This window comes from Simochromis diagramma, unplaced genomic scaffold (genome assembly GCF_900408965.1).
Source record: "Simochromis diagramma unplaced genomic scaffold, fSimDia1.1 OVJJ01000603.1, whole genome shotgun sequence".
NCBI lineage: Eukaryota > Metazoa > Chordata > Actinopteri > Cichliformes > Cichlidae > Simochromis > Simochromis diagramma.
This window is the reverse complement of record NW_024387414.1, coordinates 19,749,818-19,756,951: the sequence shown is the minus strand read 5'-3', so window position 1 is coordinate 19,756,951 and position 7,134 is coordinate 19,749,818.

Here is a 7,134-nt window from a genome sequence, read left to right as displayed (position 1 = left end):
TAACTTACCCAAGATTAAATATTGCCAACAGAGAAATAAAAACACTTTTTCCTCTATTAAAACTACAGTGGAGCATACTGAATATAATATTAAACATTAAATTCAAGTATAAGCTGCATATGTCAGTATCCAGATCAAACACAATCCATCCAACCTGAAAAAAGAGCATGTTTTTGCAAATGCCAAACAGATGGAAGCACAAAAGTACTATTTCAGCACACACTGAATAATTGGCTGTTGACACCAAGTTGTTACACCACACAAGTTGGATCCACTTGGTCCTACCTTGTTGTTATGCAGCATAAACGAAATGCAGCAGAAACAACACTATGAATTCAGTTCATACAGCTTAAAATAATCCCGAATAGGCCTTCGTGTGGAAAACTTTGCAACGCGATACGAGTTCACCTCATGAGTTTATTCAACAGTACCAGCACATCGATGATTCTCTGAGTCTTTTTTTTAAACCCTAGAATTGAAAATAAATAGGCTCTCCCTCAGATTTATTATGATTACGCCATAATTTGGGTCACACACAAACTGACAGAGTTGCTAAAGGCTTCAACCTTCTGCTGTGGTGTATACATGAGAAATCTACTCAAGAAAACTTTTGCAGTACCAAAAAGTGTATTCTCATTGCGGTGGTGATGTGGGAAGGGCGTGCTGAAGTGGGAAAAGAAAGCTTAATTGAACAAACTAATGAGTAGTTCTTATTTCCACTGGGGATGTGCCAGTGAGATTGTTTGACAGTTTATCTGTGATAAATAAATTCTTTAGGAGCTAATTAGCTTATAGGGCCTCAGGGGAGGGGGGTGTTGAGTGTCCGTGCGTGTGCGTGAGTGTGTTTCTTTATATTTCCATATCTTCAAGTCGACAGTAGTCCTTTTCCTTTCACGCCACCCCCTCACTTATACACACATGCACACACTCCAAACCATTCCCAAACTTAAAAGCATCTCTCATAGAGCTACTAAAGAAGCTAAAATTAAATTGAGTAATTAAAAAGAAAACAGATAATCTTTTCTTTAAGTGAACTCAATTTGTAAGATAATGCACAGTCATCCTTCTTTCATGATGTTACAATACAACTACAAGAAAGTGCAGCTTTTTGCTCCAGTCGGAAAGTAAATTTTGATCATTTGGAAAAGGATTGTCGAGGGTTACACAACAGGATATAGACCACGCTCATGTTTGAACTATAAATATGGTAAACGGTCTGGTGTAGAGCTTTTCTACTCTAAATGAGAACACAAAGCAATCAGAATGGAGCTTTTGTGCTAACTGATTAGCTTAGGTTATCACAAACAAAAAAGAACATAGCTTATAGGACTTCCTGATATTATTTCATGCACACAATTCTAAAGAGTTCTCTACTATATTGGAAGCAGTACAACCGCTTGCAATGTGCAGCTTTAGCTGGCGCATCTTTGTAAACAGGTTGGCATGTTCTGCTAGCATTCTGCTACTAACCAAAGCAGGTTGTTGCCAACCGGTTGGGGAATACACATTTTTCCCGAACAACCGGGGGTTGCCAGGGGATCACAGAGCTGTCTGTGGACTTGTGTGATTCTGACTTTACTAATTGATTTCTTAGTGATGGCATCAACCATTTACCACATACAGCAACCACTTGCTAACCAATCATTTTTCCCACACTATGAGTAGCTGGAGTGTTATTCACTTAACTTTACATTGGCACCATGACTGTCACAGGGCTAAAATGGTGGCAGAAACATTAAGGTCACATGTCGGGTTGCCAACTTTTTAACTATCAAATAAGGGACACTCTGGCATGCCAGAAGCACAATGCACAGCTGGGCATAGTGTAAATATGTACTGTATGTTTTTATTATTATTTAAAAAATGCAGTAAAATGCTGACATCCAATTTAATCAATAAAAGAAAAATACAGTAAATCATAACAGAAATCCCATAGGCATTTCCTTTGAAAAAAGGCAAAAGAAATTCAAATAAAATACGGTAAATAGAGGCTTCAATTACCCAGCTTACTTTTTCCAAGAAAATGTTTTGCCTCTCCTAACTGATTCAAGCAGCCCTTTGTCATTTTTGCACAGCCAAACAGAAGTCTTTACACGAATGGTGAGAGTTGATCGAGGTCTTTAGTTCATTTTTGATCAGTTCTGTGCTGCATCTCACCTCCATGGCCATCGAAAACTCCCGGCCTTAGTTCAATCATTGCTGACAGGTTTAACCCAGCTATGTTTTTCTTCCCGTTGTCTTTTGTAGTTGCACAGCCTTTTCTTTTTAGCAGGTTTATCCATACCTGTTTGTCTTCTGATTATGCTACGCAGACCACAGCAGCTTATTTTTACGAATCACGTATTACTCCTCACATTTGGTGTGCGTGACTGACGGCTGCAGTCAAATCAGATTTCGTAATTGTAAGACTGCCGTCTATTGGTCAGAAAGTGGCAACCAATTTTGCTCATTATACAGGATGTCCCCACCAAATCGGGACAGTTGGCAACCCTAGTCACATGTTTAGTGGTCATGTGTCTGCAAAACCTCTGTAGCTAGTTTGGTTCTGTCGAAAGTCTTCGCTAATAGCAGTAATCGCTGTCGCTAATAACGCACTGTATTCCTTTTAAGTGGAATAAAGACATTCTGATCATAAAGAGGGGTTGTGGCTAAAGTCTCTGTACCGTCACACACTAAACTAGATGACCGCTGATTGTAACCTTAAATTAAAAAGCGAGAGCTGCATCGTTCATCTCATTTAAAAATTGTCCTTTAAAGCTACTTCATGCAAAGAATGAATTAATATGGACAGCAAGCAATAGCACTAAGTCACATAAATGTTAATCAGTCACTTAATCCCAAATAGCTGCCTGCTAGTATTTTTTTTCTTTTTCTTTTCTTTTCTTTTTTTGCTAGTTCACAGCGCTCTGATCGGGACTCCACTTCAGTGGATCATACACATCAGTCACCTTTGCTGAGAATTTCACCTATCAAGGACTTCTATTCTATATCTGTGTTTGGTTGTTGGAAGATGTATGCTACAGCCCGTCCTGATAAGAGCATATCTGCAGTGGGACCACATTGAGGAGTCAGAGGTTGGCCCTATCTCAGCCTCTGGGCAGGGAGTGCATCTGGGCGTCAGGGTCTGGGTTCCCCATGAAATGCAGAGTCTCTGAGGCAAGAATCAGCCAACACTCACTAGCTGCCTATCGCCTCGTTGAATTCCTTTAGAGTCGCCTTTTTCCCACTACAGTACATATTACCTTTATGATGGTATTTGCGGTTGGCGAGTTGGTTTTAAATGCACATAAAATGTACCATGCAGTAGTTACCTTGAAAATGAATGGCAGTAATTTGAGTGCACTAAAAGTCATGCCTTCAGAAAATTAGTATTACTTCTTACTGAAGAGTTGTTTTCTAAACTTTCCTCCTACACAAGTTGGATTGTTAAATGTTGTAGTGTTTTCTTCACTTCATTCAGAAACGCACAATTCATTGAAATATGAAAGGTAAGTAAGTATCGCATTTGCTGACACACTTTGTAACAGCTTAAGGACCAAAAGTCAGAGTGGATCTTTTAAGTGAAAGCTGAAAGCGGAGTTGCCCTTTACATACAGTACATAACCGTGCACAATGATGAATCCTCTAGAAATGTTTTGAACAGCTTCTGAATAGTGAGGTATAAACTGTCTGAGAAAGTTTGTTGAAGACTTCAGCGAAGATAAACGAAGTGAAAACTTTTCAGGTATACTGGAAGACATTCTTGGTATTGTCAAGGAATCTTCTTTTGTTAATCCATTAAGCGAAAGATTCCCTATGTGTGCCATGGTCAAACATTCAAGAGGGGGACTATGAATTTCTATGCAATCAGAGTGAGTTGAAGTGAGAATTTGAAGAATAGAAAGTGGAATACAATATGTACCGGTAGAATAGAAAGAACATGATAATTATGCTAAATTATAAAGTGTTGCTGACATCTGGCACCCCAGAATTTCTTTCAACAAATGAAGAGAAATAAACACAGAACAGTCGTCTGTACTGAAGGAATGTAATCCTCTTGCCTCCCTGTGCTCTTTTCTTTTCTACTGACAATGATAATTACAGTTTTTGTTGGACGGCTTTCAAGGATTTATCTCCTTTTTGTATTAATGGCTTTCTGAAGCTTTTAAATCCCAAAAGTTTAATTTGTTGGTTCTGTGTAGCCATTGTGAGTTTTCAATTTTCCATACTTTTGTTTGAAATACCTTTAAGTTGTGATGTGACATTCTTCTTAATGTTCTGTCATAAAAATATTTCCACAGTTCAGCTGCTCCACTAAATATATAGACACTGTGCTCGATTTTTCATCCAAAATGTGAAGCACATTTTCAGTTTGTCCCGGGGTCACTCTGTTTGTGCAGCTAAATGGGTTCGATTCAATACCTGCTCACACTCAACAAGTCCAAAATACATAGTTTGTAATTGCCTTCCAGCAAAACACATAAAAGTGCTTTCTGAATGGTCACCCCTATCAGCAGAAGGCCATCATTTGTCAATGCCTTCCAAAACCATTTTCTGATCTGACACCATTAATGTTAAGGTTTGACTTAGCAAGATTTAGGTATTAACGCTGAAGAAAAGGAAAGAAAAAAGCGTTCTCTTATGTCGAAATCTGTGCCCACTCAAGCTTATCCTACAGTTTGCGGACTCCAAATTCTGCCTGCAATATCATCCTCTCTTTGCTCCTCTTGTGCCCATAGGAAAACGGGCACAATAATATTCCTACTGGCAGAAGTATTTTGTCACTTAGCATGAAAAAATACCCCAACGTGCAAGCTGGGCTGCCTGCCCTGCAGTAAAACGTATTCTAAAATTCACGTTTGTAGCCACTTCTAACAAGCCATCTCGGTTTAAATCAAAGAAAACTCCCTACCACCAAACACTCGTTAGGGCCGCCTTTTCAAAACGTCCTCCATGTTGCAGTTTGGGGACAATAAGTGACATACCGCAGAGCGTATCCCCCTCATTCAAAGCCTAGCACTTATAATCAAGGCAGGTTTTAATCTGACTGAGCCACCTGTGAGGCTTGTCAGAACTTGAGCCCACGGGGGCAGAGCTGGGCTTCATTACTGTGCTGCTGGTTCTGGCCCAGTCCTCCCCTTGCTTTACCTCTCTGCTTTTCTATTCTACAGCACCTTGCAGGCATGGTACAGAAATGAGAGTCGGCTGCTTGGTCCTCCACATCACTCCATGGCCACAATTTGTCATTTTTCACACGAGATGAAGCCTTTTATGAAACGAAATGAGTTTCCCTAAAATGAAGCACCACAAAAGCTCCGTGATTAATTTGCTTGTTAGGCTATTGCAGCTGTCACCTGTGGAAGACATCTGGACAGCAGATTGACTAATGCCAGCAGTAGGGCTGAAACATGGCTCTCTCTCGCTCTCTTTTTCTTTCTCTCTCACAACCTACCCTACAGTCAGCCTTTCAGTGGGCTTTTAAAGGCACTTCTCACTGTTTGATATAGCCCCTTTCTGAGGGGCAATTAATAAGCATTACTTGTGATTGACATGGTAATTAGTTGCATTAATGTGGTCATAAGAGGCTTTGTACAGTGTGAGGGGGTGCAGTGAACTGATGTTAGGACACGAGGAATGAGCACTGCGACCTCACTTAAAAAGTAATTGTCCCTTTGATTACCGCCACTTTTTTGACAGTAATTTTGTCAAAAATTGTCATTGCCAGAGTAAAAAAAAAAAGTCAGATTATCCACTTCCTAATTGCACAATTCGTTTAAGTAATGCAGTCCATATAAAAACTGGTTTCGGCTGTGATTTGTTGCCATAGTTATAGCACTGCTAAGTCACACTGCAGTAGGTTTGGTGTTCAGGTTACTTGAGGAGATCACACTTTGTCGAACATGTTTGCTATAATGTATAAACAGTCTTTTGTTTTCAGGGTTTCAAATATTTGACCAAACCATGAGTAGTTTGTGTTCCCAGTGGTCCCAAAGGAAACCTGAACTCCAGCCTCCCAGTCCACAGTCAAGCATGTTTGTGCCGTCTCCACCCACATACTGCCTAATGTGCACTTTTTGTTTGTTTTTGCGTTGTGATTGTTTCAAACCATGAAATTAATTGATATCTTTTTCTATGCAAACATGAAAAAAATGATAATTTTACAGTGCGAGTCTGTGCTCTGAGGATATTTGCTTCATAAACTTTGGTGAAGGATTCCACATTATCTACATTTTCCTGAAAGCTCTTTGTGATGAGACTCTTTTTTTTTTTTTTTAGGCTGTTTACCTATTCTGCTGCTGGCTGATGTTCAGGTAAATGTCACATACAGCTAGCAACATAATCACAGCTGGGCAGCTGATCCAGTCTTTCAACAATCCAGTGGAAAAGCTCATATATAGTTTGCTGTTTCAGGAATGCTTACGTGGGTCATATCTACAATAGGATAGAAGCAAATTGTTGATTACTTACTGTTCAAAAACATCACTGTTACAATAGTAAGAATAAAAGGATGAACGATTAAAAACAATAGAAAATAGAATGAGTTTTCAGTAAATCTCTGGACAGACAGGAGGAGCTGCAGATTTTATTTTAATTATAACAGTATATGATGTTTGTCATGAGATTGCATTTAAAGATTGTTCCAAATGTCATATTATCTTTGAGTTAGCTACTGCACATCCCATATTATGACAATAAGCATAACTAACATAAAAATACAACTTTATGTTTCTGAAAGTTTCTCACTACACTCTGTGTTTGGGTACATTTAGTGTGTAGATAACAGTCAGGATAAATCTAGACATCATAAATGATTTTTGTTTGTTAAAGAACTAAGAAAGAGTGAAAAAAAAAACATTACACCTACTCGAAATGTCACATTTTCTTTCTTCTATGCGAGCTGTTGGAGATCCTAGAACCCACTGCTGAACACAAAATGATGCAATAGTAAGCGCAGGCTTATTTTTTAATTATTGAGGAATTAGAGGGTAGCATTGGTTTATTTTTGTATCCTGCATAATAAGGAAGCATTTATTAGAAACAAGGCTTTGTTGGCATAACTGCTTTTCAGTAAATTCAAAAACACAATACTCTGAGATTCACAGACCCAGGATTTGATTAGGCTGTTTTGAATGGCATTGGGTGCATATTATGTTA